Source organism: Triticum dicoccoides, chromosome 1A (assembly GCF_002162155.2).
Source record: "Triticum dicoccoides isolate Atlit2015 ecotype Zavitan chromosome 1A, WEW_v2.0, whole genome shotgun sequence".
Taxonomy (NCBI): domain Eukaryota; kingdom Viridiplantae; phylum Streptophyta; class Magnoliopsida; order Poales; family Poaceae; genus Triticum; species Triticum dicoccoides.
This window is the reverse complement of record NC_041380.1, coordinates 18,011,897-18,026,753: the sequence shown is the minus strand read 5'-3', so window position 1 is coordinate 18,026,753 and position 14,857 is coordinate 18,011,897. Positions and strand designations below refer to the sequence as shown.

Sequence of the window (14,857 nt, the reverse complement as noted above, 5' to 3'; positions counted from 1 at the left end):
GTTGAGACCCTTCCGGAACCTAGCCTGCTTCTTGGCGTCTGTGGACACTTCTTCTGAAGCATAGCGAGCGAGGTTCTCAAATTCTCTACTGTAAGCATCGACAGCCATCTCACCCTGGGTGAAACTACAAAACTCTTCTCTCTTGCGATCAATGAGGGCTTGAGGAATGTGATGTTCATGAAAGGCTTCAGTAAAATCTCTCCAGGTAGGTATCTGGCCAGCTGGAAGCATAGCCTCATAGTTCTGCCACCAAAGACTAGCAGGACCTTCCAGATGATAAGCAGCGTAGGTGACCTTGTCACTTTCAGCTACGTTCGCAGAACGCAGCTTGTGTGTGATACTACGGAGCCAGTCATCTGCATCGAGTGGTTCAATGGAATGATGGAAGGTAGGTGGTTTCAGACCAATGAAATCATAGATGGACGCTGACTCTTTGTGCTGATGGGAGGTGTTCTCATCAATACGTGCTAACAAGCGGTTAGACTCTCGCTTGTTCTTCTCCATCTCTAACATGAACTCTGCCAACGAAGGCTGGTCGGGAGGATCCTCATCCCTACCATCTCCGTGGTTTCGGCTACGAGCAACAGAACTTCGGTTAACCGGCAACATCCTGAAGAACAAAACCAAGGAAAACAAGGATGGATTCAGCATCAACTATAGGATGCAGAAGGTAGCACAAGAATTTAGTATCTCTCGAACTCCTAGGACAAATCCGGCTGCATAACGGCAGTAAAATGCTCAAATGAGACATTCTGCAAAAGACGGGGTAGCACCAAACTTAACATCATCACCCAAGGTTCTGGGATATTACTAAATAGGCTACACCGGAGGTACTCAAACTGGGATAAGACTTAGATCAACCAAACCTTAGAAACTACGGAGTAGTAACACGTGATCCTGATAGACAGAAGAGGAAGCCTAGTTCCTTAACCCCGTAGGAAAGATAGGATGACTCAGATCAGAAGGGCATGAGGTATAAGGAGTAAAAAGAGCCTTACGTTCCCTTCCACAATCAATTCCCCTATATAGCTAAAGAATTTCTAGACTCAACTTCGACCAGGTTGGCTTGGAAATCCTACAGTCAGTCAGGCTCTGATACCAAAGCTGTCGGGACCCCGATTCCAAGTCACATCGATCTAGCCGGTAACACCACATATCACTTTGCGGCCTCACGCACGGTATTTCCACGGGTGTCGCCTTACCCTGGCCCGGGACCGTTTGCGCCTTTTGGCTCACGTATATGATTGTGTCGCTAGCATCCATATGACAGAGAACCCGGGCCGACATGGCTAGTCGTGAACCCAAAGCGGCACTAGCCCATGGGGACAGGCATACATGATTCACATCGCGCATGTCAGTCAGCAGCGTGTGAATCCGGGCTGTAGCACTGGGCTAACAGGACTTCGGATGTCACCGCGTGACATTTCCACGAAGGGACAGACACAGGAACAAAGTGAAACACAGGCCGGCCAATGAAGTGTCCTGAGTAGTAGTACTGGGCTAGTAGGACTCCGGTGAACCGGGCTGTAGCGGACTATTATGGCTCAAGGAAGCACTAGACTACATTTCCCCATATGAGAGGCTGCCAAGGATAAACAACTACTTTGTCGGATCCCACACATAGCAATACACGTCACACGTACGCATAACATGCAAGTATGTGCTGTACGACATGGCATCACAACATAACGCAAACTCATATAGATAAAGGCTCAGAAGAGCCACATGGCATTAATACAAACAAGGGTCACATGACCCATCATTCAGAGCATACAAGCAACGGAAGCATTACATGTCTGAGTACAGACAACTACAAAAGAAAAAGGCCGAGAAGCCTGACTATCTACAAGTCCCTCCAAGGTACAAGATCGTAGCTAAGGTAACAAGCTACTCGTCGAAGTCCAAGCGGTACTATTAGTGAGACAGATGTCTCACCTGCAAAACATAAATAAAGCAAACGTGAGTACAAAGGTACTCAGCAAGACTTACATCATACCCTATCATACATGCATTGTATCAAGAAGGTAATGTGGGGTTTAGTTGCAGCAAGCCAGCTTTGACTCAGTGGCTATCTTGTTCTACGACAACGAGAAACTTCTTTGAGGTGAGGCAGCGCACACGAGTCCACTAATCACCACATCAATACACTACTATGGATTCATCCTCGTCTCCTTACGAGAAGGCCATCCGTAGCACTCACACTTGTCTTGAGCATTTTAGAGTATCCACTTTAAGTTGTCTATGTACCACGTAAGCATCCAAGAAGTCCATAACCGAGGACACGGCTATTCGAATAGATCATGAAAACCCTACAGGGGTGTACTTCTTCACACACGCTCTCACCACTAATCACCATATACACGTCATGTATCTTGGCAACCTTCAAGCGGAAGCCTGACGAGGATGTCGGCCACGACCTGACTAACCACACAAGACTCTAGTCCAGGTTCATCGCCTATTCGGGTTCCATCCGCAAGGAGATCCGGCCGGGGTGTCGCTCACGGCCCCAAACGATGTGAGCAGGGTTCCCAAGCCCACCATCCGGGTGCCACTTGGTACACCGTGCCACTGTGCCTAGTCTGTCCCAAGCCCACCTGGCCGGGTGCCACTTGGTAGACTACTAACACTACCTACAAACACCAGAAACTAATTGCAACTCCTGGACAGAGATCAAGTTGGCTAATAAGTCGAGAGAGCTTGGATCGCCCGGAGCCCAATGTGTGGTAGTGACTAGTCATTGGACAACTTACACCGAACTCAGTTCTTAAGGACGGTTCCAGTGAGACAACCCACCATGTACTCCTACATGGCCTCTCACCGCTACCTTTACCAAATCGTGTTCACACGCTTAACTCTCAGCACCAGAACATATCGTACCACTCCAATTCATTCCCGATGAATCAGACCTGACACAACTCTAAGCAATAGCAGGCACGGCATGGCAAGAACACAACATGGCTCAATCAACTCCTACACATGCTAGTGAGTTTTAACTATTTACTGTGGCAATGACAGGTCATGCAGAGGAATGGGTTTAACTACCGCAACATAAAGTAGCAGTTGGATCGTTGTTGTCCTAATGCAATAAATGAGAGCAGGAGCGAGAGAGTAGGATTGTATCGGAATGAACAAGGGGGTTTGCTTGCCTGGTAGATCAACAGGGGGGCACTGCTCCTCAGACAGGTACTCTCGAACACTCTCCGGAGCAGGACCTATCGAGAAGGAACGGTGTCGGAAATCAAACACAAGCATATGCAACATTATGATGCATGAACATGGCATGAGTATGTGATGTTGTTTGAGTTAATGCATCTAGCATTTATTTAGTTGAGGTCCATTTGAACCAAGGGTTAAAATGCAACTCCTAATTAAGCTCTTAAATATGCCATAAGTGTGTTTTCATATATACATCATGTATAGGTTGGTTTGTCATGCATGAAAATGGTACAGATGGATAGATGGAATTTTTCTGATCATTTTTCATATATAAATTATTTCAATCTAAGCTACGGTTGAATTTCTATGAATTTTTGAAGTTTAAAACATTTTTTGGAATTTCCTGTTTTAAAATAATTCCAGAAAAGGAATAACTGCGTCAGCACAGCGTCATGCTTATGTCAGCAGGTCAAAGGCGGCTGACCAGGTCAAACCTGACGTGTGGGGTCCACACGTCAGTGTCTGTAGCTAATCCTGATTTAAAATAAACCTAAACTGGTTTAGTTAATGGGGTTGGGCCCACGTGTTAGTGACCCAATTAGCTAAACATGGTTTAATTAGTTGTTAAACTAATCCTAACTAAAACTTAACAGGGTCGGGCCCCACATGTCGGCGACCCACGGAAAAGGTCAAACCTCCTGTCTGCGGGGTCAAAGCCCGCCGGCGACTCGACGCCGGCGAGGCCAGACGCGGCGGAGGCGTCGGAAATTGCCTTCCGGCGACCAAACGCGCGGCGGAGACTACCTACGTGAAGCTGGCGAATGCGCGCAACCAATAGGGCAAGTGGGAGTAGCTGGGGTGGCCGGAGCTCGCTGGAAAAGAGCTCGTGGCGGTGGCCGGCGTGCGGGTGTGCTCGGGGTCGGCGTTGCGGCTTGCAAACAAGCTGGCTGTCGCGCTAGCGTTGCTCCACGGGTCGTTGCGAGTGCAACAGACGCACGCGCGGGGCCATTTGGTCACCGGGGCTTCGCCGGCGACGAGCCCGCGCGGCGACGGCTACGGTAAGCAAGGGGGCGACGGCTATGACATGCAAGCGAGCAAACGGAGAGGGGGAGAAGCAGCAGCTCACAGTGGTCTCGGTGGGCTTGACGGCGAGCTCGGGGATGCACTGAAGACGGCGGGGCGGCGATGGGGATCCACGGCGGCCGGAGATGAAGACGGCGGCGATGGAGGCGCTCCAGGGCCTCCCGAGGTGCGTGGCTCGATGGAGAGCTTCAGGGCGAGGTGGCGGAGCTCGCAGACATGGAGAGAAGGCGAGGGGGAGGCGGTGGCTGCGGCAACGGTGGCCGGTGGCGACGACAGCGCTCGGCCATGAGCGAGGAAGCGAGGGAGAGGAGAGGAGAGGACTGGGGAGAGTGAGCGGTGTTCAGGGGGGGTGCGTGGCGTCGTTGGGTGCCTCCAGCGGCGAGCGGGGAAGCAGGAGGTGGCCGGTGTGTGCTCGCGCGCGGCGAGCGCGTGCCCCTGTCCTCCTGGCGCGAGGAAGGGGACGACTGGCAGTGCCAGTCGGCTGGGCCGGCCTGCTGGGCCGCTGGGCCAGGCCGGCTGCACAGTGCCAGGCCGCAGGTAAGCACAGGTAGGCTTTTCCTTTTTTGTTTTCTTTTCTATTTTTCTAACATTTGTTTGGTTTAAATAAAATACTAAACCATTTTATTTTCTTATGCCAATTTTTGCAGGGGCTAATGGTATTATTCGAGAGCTCCTCAACAACTGGCATAATTTTTGGACAATATTATATATATATATAATAATATACATCCAAAGCAAATAATTACTACATTAATTCCAAATGCCCAAAATAAATACTTAGGAGCTCATAAAAATATTGATTTGATTTTTATCTCTGTCCAATATTTTCAGAGAGCAACATGAGCATTTTCTTGAACCATTTTGGAGCAATTTTTACTTGGGTCATTTTCAGAAATGATTCTGAGGGTTTCACAAATCCCCATTTCAAATTTTAAATGGAATTTAAACATGATGCAAACATGAAGGGCTAGCTTAGGTCATAGCAGAACTAGGGATGTGACACGAGCATATCTGAGCAATGCTTTCAACAAGGTAACGATACAAAAACATCGCCATTGCGAGGTATAAGATACTCAGGTCAAATGATTTTATAAATCAACGGATGAATTGTATAAATGATTTTTTATAAATCAATAAATAATTAGTGGTGGCGCTGGAGGCTATGTGAACGTTGCTACTACTAGTGTATAGTGGTAACGTGGTATGTGTGTGCACGATCATTGCTATTTCACACAGTGGTGGCGTGAGTAAACAGTTCACATCATTAAACAAAGTATCACCAAGGTCCGCAGTCTAGTACAAGCTTACTCGGAGCTAAAGAAAAGGTAACCAAAAAGATTAAAGTTGCCACAACCGGCTAAAATAGGATGAGATGACTAAACACCTAGCCTATTACTGTACCGCTATCCATACCGGTTGTACATATCCCGATGAACCTTCTCCCATCGTGTAGACCCAATAACAAATGGCTCTCTGGCTTCCGCAGGAGTGAGTAATGATCGCGTACGGATCCAAGCAGTGACCATGTCGATAACCTGCAAAAAATGTGTACGAGTTTGTTTGTTAAAGACCATATCATTTCTGCAGTTCCGTATAGCCCAAAGTAATGCGCATACTCCTACCCAAATATGCCTCGCAGTATTTGGCTCCACTGCATTTAGCCACGTCCCAAATAACGTGTGAATACCATTTGGAGGGACGATATTGAAAGCTATATGATTTGAACGCCATAAAAGTTTGGCCATCGGACAATCGAGAAAGAGGTGTTTAATAGTTTCATCTTGATCACAAAAGCAACATGGTTGACTACCTTCCCAACTACGCTTTGCCAAATTATTCTTAGTCAGAATCACCTCCTTGTGAACAAACCACATAAAGATTTATGTTTTTAGTGGCGCTTTAATCTTCCAAATATGTATTGATCATGGAATCGGGTCCGAGTCAATTAGATCTACATACATGGATTCATCAGTGGATAGTATCGGGCACATCAGAGAGGTGAACATCCATCAACCTCCGCACCAGATGTAGCCATGCATCCCATCGGTCTCCTACTAAGGATCGCCGAAATTGAATGTTTAGAGGAGTAGACTATAATATTGTAGCAACATAAGCCTCCTGACGCTATATAATATTATACAGAGACAGATATTGTATGGCAAGATGCGTCTCCCCTAACCAAGTATCTTCTCATAATCTAGTCGAATTACCATTTCCAGTGATAAATTTAGTTCTATGGAAGAAAGCTGCTTTCGTTCTCATTAAGCCCTTTCCAGAAAGGTGAATCATTGGTTCTAATGGTAACCTGGGCCAAGGTATTAGATTGTAGGTACTTATTAAGTAGAATTTGCACCCAGGTTCCTTCGGTCTCAACAGATAGCTTGTATAATCATTTACTGAGCAGATATCTATTCTTTACCTCTTCTCAATCTTAAGCCCACCCTGACCCTTGGGTCTGCAAATCATATCCCACCTAGTAAGTCTGTACTTTCTTTTTATCTCATCGCATTATCAATAGCATTTGATCTGGGAGGAATGTCCGAGTCCAGAGTACATCACGTACAGAGGCAAGGATGCTTAAACAAGCTATGCCATGTACAAGTGGATCGTTCATGTGATGACATGCCTCCCATTTGTAACAGTAGAGGAGGCCCCGGGGTCAGGCCGTGGCGCTAGCAAGCATGCGAAGAAGAACTACATGATGATCAATTAATCTTTTTGTGAGGTCTCTATGTATGTTTTAAATATTTCATGTAAATAACAACCTAGGAACCTCTGTTCATTTACAATTATTGTTTTTATGCATGTTTTAAATAATTCAAGCGAGGAAAATTTACAAGTATTGAAATCATGTGAACATCATCACACATGACTCCTTCGGTGTAACTGTATGCGATTGTAAACATATCTCACACAATTTATTAAAATGGTCTGTTTGCTATAAATCGCTCACGATAGATCTAAAAGTTATGTGTTCGATGGCTCGCATCATGATGGGCAATTTTTTCAGTACAACCAGACACACGGCATTAGAAAAAACGTGTGCGATAATTCAGTTCATCTCACATGCTTATTTCAGTAGAACCATGTGCACGAAATCGCACCATGTTTTCCTTCCCCAATCACGCGCGATGTGTTGGCCATCACATACGTTTCACTTTGAGGCACACAATTTTATTTTCTAATGTGTGTGATAACTTCGTCGCACATAATTCGATGATATGCGCCTAATAGCACCGATCTGCAGTAATGGTACACCAATGTTTAAGAGTTTGCCAATACATTGTTTTGGTGTTTATTATTAATATACGTCAATGCATACATGTTTGCAGAAACACACGATTCAATAACTTAAGGGATGTAGTAGAATCACAAGTTACATACAAGAATACAATGAAAACAATGAAGCGGGAACACATAATACAATACAAACAATATATAATCACTTTATGTATATAACCGTCGAAATAGGTGTATGTCACCTTACATCTCAATTATTATGCAACCTTTAGGGAAAAGGGAAAAAATGTAAACAATAGTTTCAAATACAGACGTAACAAAAAGCAAGTAGTAGTACATTACATGGGCAGCTCTATTCGCGAAGTACAATCCTCATGCATGATTCCGTGGCCCGCCTAATTATTGTGGTGAACCTTGAATCGAAGTTCATCTTCACCAAGTTCGTAGGTTACCTAGAGCTGTAGATGATCTCCATCTTACGAAGGATCGCCGAGGCCCGATCCTGCACAACCTTCCATGCATCGTCGACATGGTGCTCCTCCGTGAGCGTGCTCCCCACGGCACACCTTAGCATGAACATACCGCCTACGTTTGCGGCGCTCATGTAGGGGCCCGAGGTGACCGCGTTCACCTCTTCTAGGAGGCCTCGGTTGAGGTCGTTGGCCGTCTTCTCACCGCTGAACTTGTCCTGTGGGCGAAGCCGGAAGCACACCAGCGCAAACGTCCTGTCAGTCACAACCTCGAACCTCTCATCGGCCCTCACCATTTTCTCGAACGCCACGGCCATGCGGACGTGGGAGCGGATGTGGTCGCGCAGGCCCTGGATGCCGTAGCAGCGGAGCACGAGCCACATCTTGAGCGCGCGGAACCGGCGTGTCAGCGTCATGTTCCAGTCCTTGTAGTCCACCACGTCGTGCCCCTCCGACGCCGCGTCCTTGAGGATGTACTCCTGCTCGGTCCCGAGCGCAGCCACCAGTGCGCTCGGCTTCTTCACCCACATCGTGCAGCAGTCGTTGTAGGCGAGGAGCCACTTGTGGGCGTTCATGCTGAAGGAGTCCACGGCCTCCACGCCGTGTATCACGTAGGTGAACTCCGGGCAGACGAGCGCGGAGCCGGCGTACGCCGCGTCCACGTGCACCCACACTCCGTGCGGCGCGGTGACAGCGCAGAGCTCGCCGATGGGGTCGACGGCAGTGGTCTGGGTCGTCCCGATGGTCGCGCACAGGAAGAGGGGCACAAGCCCGGCATCCACGTCAGCCTTCATGGCGGCCTGCAGTTCCGTGGGCGACAGCGCGAACATGTCGCCGTGGCACGTGTGTATCGCCCGGCAGTGGTCACGCTGGATGCCGGCAATGCGTGCGGCCTTGCGGAAGGCGAAGTGGGTCTGGTCCGAGCAGTAGACCACGAGGTCACAGATCCTGTTCTCACCGATCCCGGCGAGCTTCCGGTCCCTTGCGGCGACGAGAGTGCAGAGTATGGCCTCGCACGAGGTGCCAAGAATCGTGCCCCCTCCGCCTCCGGCGAAGAGGAGGCTCTCGGGAAGGTGCAGTGCCTTGCCGAGCCAATCCACGACCACCATCTCGAGCTCAGCGGCGGCCGGCGAAGCGGCCCACGTGAAGGGGACCACGTTGATGCCGGCGGTGAGCGCCTCCCCGAGGGCGCCGACGGTGCTGCTCGACGCCGGGAAGTGCGCGAAGTGGCGGGGGCTCTGCCAGTGCGTCATGCCCGGGAGGATGATGTCGCGGACGTCCTTGAGCGCGGAGCTGAACGCGTCGGGCTCCGGATGGGACGGCGCCTCCGTAGGGAGCAGGTTGCGGAGGAAGCCGGGGGTGACGCTGGGGTGCACGGGGGTGGTCACCCATGCCGCTGTAATACTCGGCTATGAAGTCGATTACCTGGTGACCCTGGAGCCGGAACTCGTCGGCGTCAAGCAGGTTGTGGCATTGCATCTTCTTCTCCGGCGTGTGCCCTATCACCGGCACGGTGCCATTCTGGCCGGTTGCACCGGTGACCGTGTCCAAGCATTGCGCTGGTGGGGCCATATGTGAAGATGCACTCGAGTTTGTTAATGGCCCTACGCGCTGATACACTGATGATTGCTTTGGCAATGTGGACTGGTGCCAATTCCTGAGCAGCCCCGGTTTCAATTTATAGGAACTGAGACGCTTACCGGGGCAACAGCATTTGGTGCTACTATAAATAAGGTTTTTTCTAGGGTGGATACAGTGTGGGTTCACACATCCACATTTCACCATGCTTTTAATTTTTTTTTCGAAAAGAAGGTTAAAGCCTTCGGCATCAATTGATGCACACAGTCATTTTTATTACTCCCTCCGCCCCAAAATAGATGGAGTATAAATTCATCCAAAAAGTTTTTTAAAAAAGTTTGACTAAATATATCAAAGAACATATCAACAGTTACAATATTGAATAAATGGATTGTGAAAATATATTCAATGATGGATGTATTGTTATAGATTTGATATTGTTTAGCTTCATATTTTTGTGTGTGTGTGTGTGTCTATATATATACATACATACATACATACATACATATATATATATATATATATATATATATATATATATATATATATATGTATATATATAACATTGACTTAATGTACGCCTTAGGACGGAGGTAGTAATTATTAAGTAGAGTACAGAACAAAGGCAATTACGATTGAATCATTACATGCTATGAAAATAAACACTTATAACTAGATCGACTTCGTCCTGCCACAACGCCTTCATGAGAGATAAGCATCCTCATGACATCGTCGTCTCGTCCGACCCGAGATAACTTGGACAAGGATTTTCCTCCTAGTTACCATGACCGGCCAATGAGGACCAACACAACAGCAAGTGGACAACGCGTTCAACAAGGTCATGACGCAAGTTCGTCATTGCGGAGCCTGGCTAGTATCGGTTAGGACAAGAGTTTTCAGCCCAGATATGAAGAGGTGTGTGAATCAACATTTTGGAGAGAAATCGTTCAATGCGGTCATGAGCCAACACTTAGAGTTAGACCAAAAAGGCATTAGCAAATCGGTGGGAAATCCTCCTGCCTAAGACCACCGCCATGGCCTTTAGAGGCGCCCATGTCTCGGTGCGGATCTAGCCGCTGTCACTCCACACAGACGCGAGTCCCGACAACATATCATCCATCATACCGTCAGTGCCACTTCCTCGGATGTAGTTGTCGGATGGGAACTACCAATGCGCCCTTTGCCCATCAGCGTCAAACCGAGTTGCTTTCTCGTGGAGCTTGCTCGTGCGATAGCCGCTGCCAAGCATCGGGCGAAAAACCTCTTTCTGATGTCAGCAAGTGCTGCAAGCAACCATTGTCATCACGCTTGCAGAAATATGCAGAAATACCAATGTGCAGGCAGATGCGTTGTCGAGCCCCTTGATCATCTTGGCACTGTCGTCAAAGGCCGCCGCCGTTGCCGCCATGACTATCCATGCATTCATCATGAATGAAGTTGTGCTTGTCGTAGCCTTTGTGAACATCGACACTAACAGATCCAACATTCGAACGCATGCCACTGTAGTTGCATCGCCCAGATCTACCATGTCCTCGGGCGCACAAGGTACGACGACTGGCAATGCTAGTGCACTGTTCATGGCCACCTTGCCCGAGGCTGGCACATCCTTCAGCACCGCTGCTCCGTCATCGGCAGTACCCGCATAGTCGTGTGCCGGCACTAGCTTCAGATCTGATGCATCGAACACATCCAACAGGTCGATGTAATGGTCTCCTGGCATGACCTTCGCAGCCACCAACCAGGAGGCGCGGAGAACAGATCCAACCTGTGGTTTTAGAGTATCTACAGCCGGACTTGCCAAATCCGTTCGCTGTACGCTCGCGGACGCACCCGGGTGCGCATGGGTGGAGTCAGGATTTTGACATAGGGGGCCAAACAGGAAATAAAAAAAGTGTTGCTCTATCATAGTAATGGATGGCTTCGACACTAAAAATTACCAAGTTGTATTTGTATCAGTTCAAATTAGACTCTACAATTTGTAAAAAAGATATAAATATTCCGCAAAAAGTTAAGATCAAAATATTAGTAGGTCCTATGAAAACTTAGTATTGCAGATCATAAAATAAGAAAAGTTAAATTTGATGTATAATTTGAAGACACAGAAGATGGGAATTGAGATAGATTAGTAAAAATAACCATTAGCGCTAACCTTGGCTAGTTAGCTGGACCCAGGCCCGGCCCTGAGGGGGGGCAGGGGGGGCGGCCGCCCCGGGCCCCCGGAATCAGGGGGCCCCCATTTATATATGTATGTCATGTATATTACTAGTCGATTTGGCCCAGCACACAGCCCAAACGGGAGGTCAGCAGGCGGCAAGACACACAGCCCTCTGATGACGCATAGATTAGATCGTGCGCCGCGGCAGTTGCCTATCGCCGGCCACGCCGAGAAGCCGAGCCGCAAGGGCTGATTCAATGATTTTTGCCGGCGTCAGCAGACGACATGCCCCATGATTGTTCCGGGAGTACGTCGGCCACGCAGCCGCCGAGACATCAGACATCCCTAGTCCGCGCACCTTGCCTTTATCCTCCTTCAGTACATGTGGTAATGCATCTCTCTTATTTCCCGTTTCTGAAAAAAGGAACCCATCTCCAAGGTGCTTCTCGAGACTGTTGTTTCTTGTATTAGCGATCTAGTTGGATGGTACATTGAAACGACAAAGGAGGATTTCTTAAGTATTGTGATTGTTAGGGTTCAGTTTTGGCACTGATTCTGTGTAACTGCTCACAACTTTGGAGATATGATTGCATAACTTTACATTCTGTAGACATTGCCAAGGATCTCTTGATTCTGAATAATGCCCAGAATCAGACGAACTATATGTATATGATTTATCAGTCTCCCAATTAGTCCAGAAATTTTCACATTGTGTTCTGCAATGACCTCGTTTGTGGGCCACTATATAGGAGATTTACATCAATGGAATTTTTAGAGGCCCAAGTGTATTACTAATTGATTTGAACTTCTATGTATATCAGTATATGGCTACTATTTTATGGCTGTGAGCCTATGGCACCACGTCATTGGAAGTTTTAGAGGCCCATGTAAATTGCTAATTGATTTGAACTTCTATCTATATAGAGTACATATTATTTTGGTAGCCAAGAATTAGCTTATATAAATCTTCATTCTTGTAATCAAGTTCATGGTTGTGACACTATGCATTTTCAGGCATTTCAACCGGATGCAATTCCAGTATGTGCACTCATGTGGGAAAAAATTTAGTTATGCACTCTCAAGTTTCATATTTCCTAGTAGCCATTGCATGATTTTGCTTACCCTCTCTATATGGATCTTTTTTATATACTTTTGATTTTTTTCAGGATAGATTATTGGTGGATAGATCAACTCTTGCACACCTAATATATGGAGTTTTACTTGTGTCCGGCTTCACAAGAGGTGTGTGAAAATTTATCTTTCATCTCAACATCGCCGCTACATATTCCTTGCAGTGAGTAACTTAAGTTTCTCGACAAATTAATTATCATATACTACATAGTTTTTTTTATCTTATACATAGTTGTTAAATGCAATTTAAGCATGCTTATTAGTATTTTGATGGTGTACAAACACGTGGTTACCATTTTTAGAAAAGGGCCCCGGGTTCTAGTTTCGCCCCGGGCCCCCGAAATCTCAGGACCGGCCCTGGCTGGACCGCTCTATCGCTGGAGAATTGATGTGGGCAGCCTACACGATCGCCCCTCGCAACACCAGCGGAGCCTGAATTGATCTAAATCGACTTTGATTGCTACAAGAAGGGCGGACAGCGGCTGCCGGCGGCGCTAATTGCCTCTCTTTTGTTTGACCTAGCGCTAATTGCCTCTGCTGGGCGTGCGAGTTTAGGATTAGGAACGGACGGGGCCACGATCATCAGTGGGCCATCTTATAGGCCTATTTTTCTCAAGTCTACGTTTGAGTCACGGCCTCAGGGGGGCTCAAGCACACGCAGTCACGTAATCGATCGTTAATTACTAGCACCTGCTAAAAGTTTTCTTGTCATAACTTTGTTGAATAATTAATAAAGATGTCTGTATGCATCGATTGATACAGAGAACTAAGGTTTTAACCTTCTTTTTCAAAATCCACGCGTCCACAACCGCGTATCTCTTATCATGCACTTTATATCCAGACAAAATTATGCAATGTAGTACTTAGATCACTAGGCGGGCAAAAATGACAGGAAACACATTCTAGACCGATAACAAACGGGCATAAATTCACATATAAACATCACCAAAAGATCGGTCATAGTTCACACAGTTCATACTGTCCGGCAAATGCTAACTAGATACTAGCAGGACGATACTACGAGCTAGATATGAGAGGGCGGAGCTTCACCACTTCCTCGCCGGCCCTTGCCCTTACAGTCGCCGGCGATGCTGTATGCATTCGCGGCAGGAGGTGGGTCGATGTCGGAGTCATCGGAGTCGGACCCGTTGGAGGAGGAGGAACCGAAGATGATGATGTAGCCCTTCAAGCACCAGACGATGCGATCCTGCTTGCCCATAAGTTTGGCCACCCTCACCACCTCTGCGGCTGCCTCCGTCGCCTCCTGCTAAGACTGCTTAATGCCGATCCAGAGTTGCTTGGTGTTGATCCTCCGAAGCCGCCGGTCCTCCGTCTCTGCTTTGGTAAGTGACTAACGTTACACCCACCGGAGGAGACGCTCCTCCTTGTCGGGCACTGGCTTCATGTGGCGGTATCAGGCAGACTGCGCAACCGCGTCGGACGTGACCCCCGTCTCCCTTGCCCTCTGCCTCACAGCAGGCAGCACATGCCTCCGATTCCGGAGTTCGCATCCACAACGTCGGCGGAGCGGGCACTAGAACCCACCGCTGCCTGCGTGAAGCAGCGGCCGGAGGTGGGGGAGGCCGTCGGGCGGGCGGCGCTGATTGGGCTGCCTTGCAGATCTGCGCACGGGGCAGGAAGGGCCAGCGTTGGCGTCGGCGAGGGGCGACAGGCGGCATCGCTCATGAAATGAAGCTGCCGACCGTATCGACCCACGAGCTCTCTAGCGCGATTCTGAGCGGCAGCTCGTCCTCATCTCCGGAGTTGCCATCGGAATGGCTACGGGTGTTGGACATGGTCACCGGCGCTCGGGATTGACGCACTGGAGAAAGTGGAGCTGAGCTGAGCGAAGTGAAGTGAGCCCAGCGTTTGCTCTAGAGGGGGATTTTGTGGGGTCGGGTGGACCAGAGATGGGCTGGACGGAAGTGGGGGACACGCCCGGGCCGCCTCATATCCGCCCTAGATTTGGGCTGGATATGAGGGGTGCCGGTCAGCTCGGGCGTTTGAGGCGGGTTTGGGGTGCACCGTTGGGTTGCATTTTCAT

At 48.4% G+C, this 14,857-nt stretch overlaps 1 long non-coding RNA gene and 1 pseudogene across 1 annotated transcript; one reads left to right on the top strand and one right to left on the bottom strand.

Annotated features, from left to right (window-relative positions):
- Window positions 1-7,927: 7,927 nt before the first annotated feature.
- On the bottom strand, window positions 7,928-9,521 carry LOC119350304 (annotated as a pseudogene).
- A 2,397-nt stretch (window positions 9,522-11,918) lies between these two features.
- Window positions 11,919-13,145, top strand: LOC119350231. The gene is made up of 3 exons (XR_005169571.1): window positions 11,919-12,069; window positions 12,697-12,720; window positions 12,849-13,145. It is a non-coding gene; the product is annotated as an uncharacterized LOC119350231 (long non-coding RNA).
- Window positions 13,146-14,857: the final 1,712 nt, after the last annotated feature.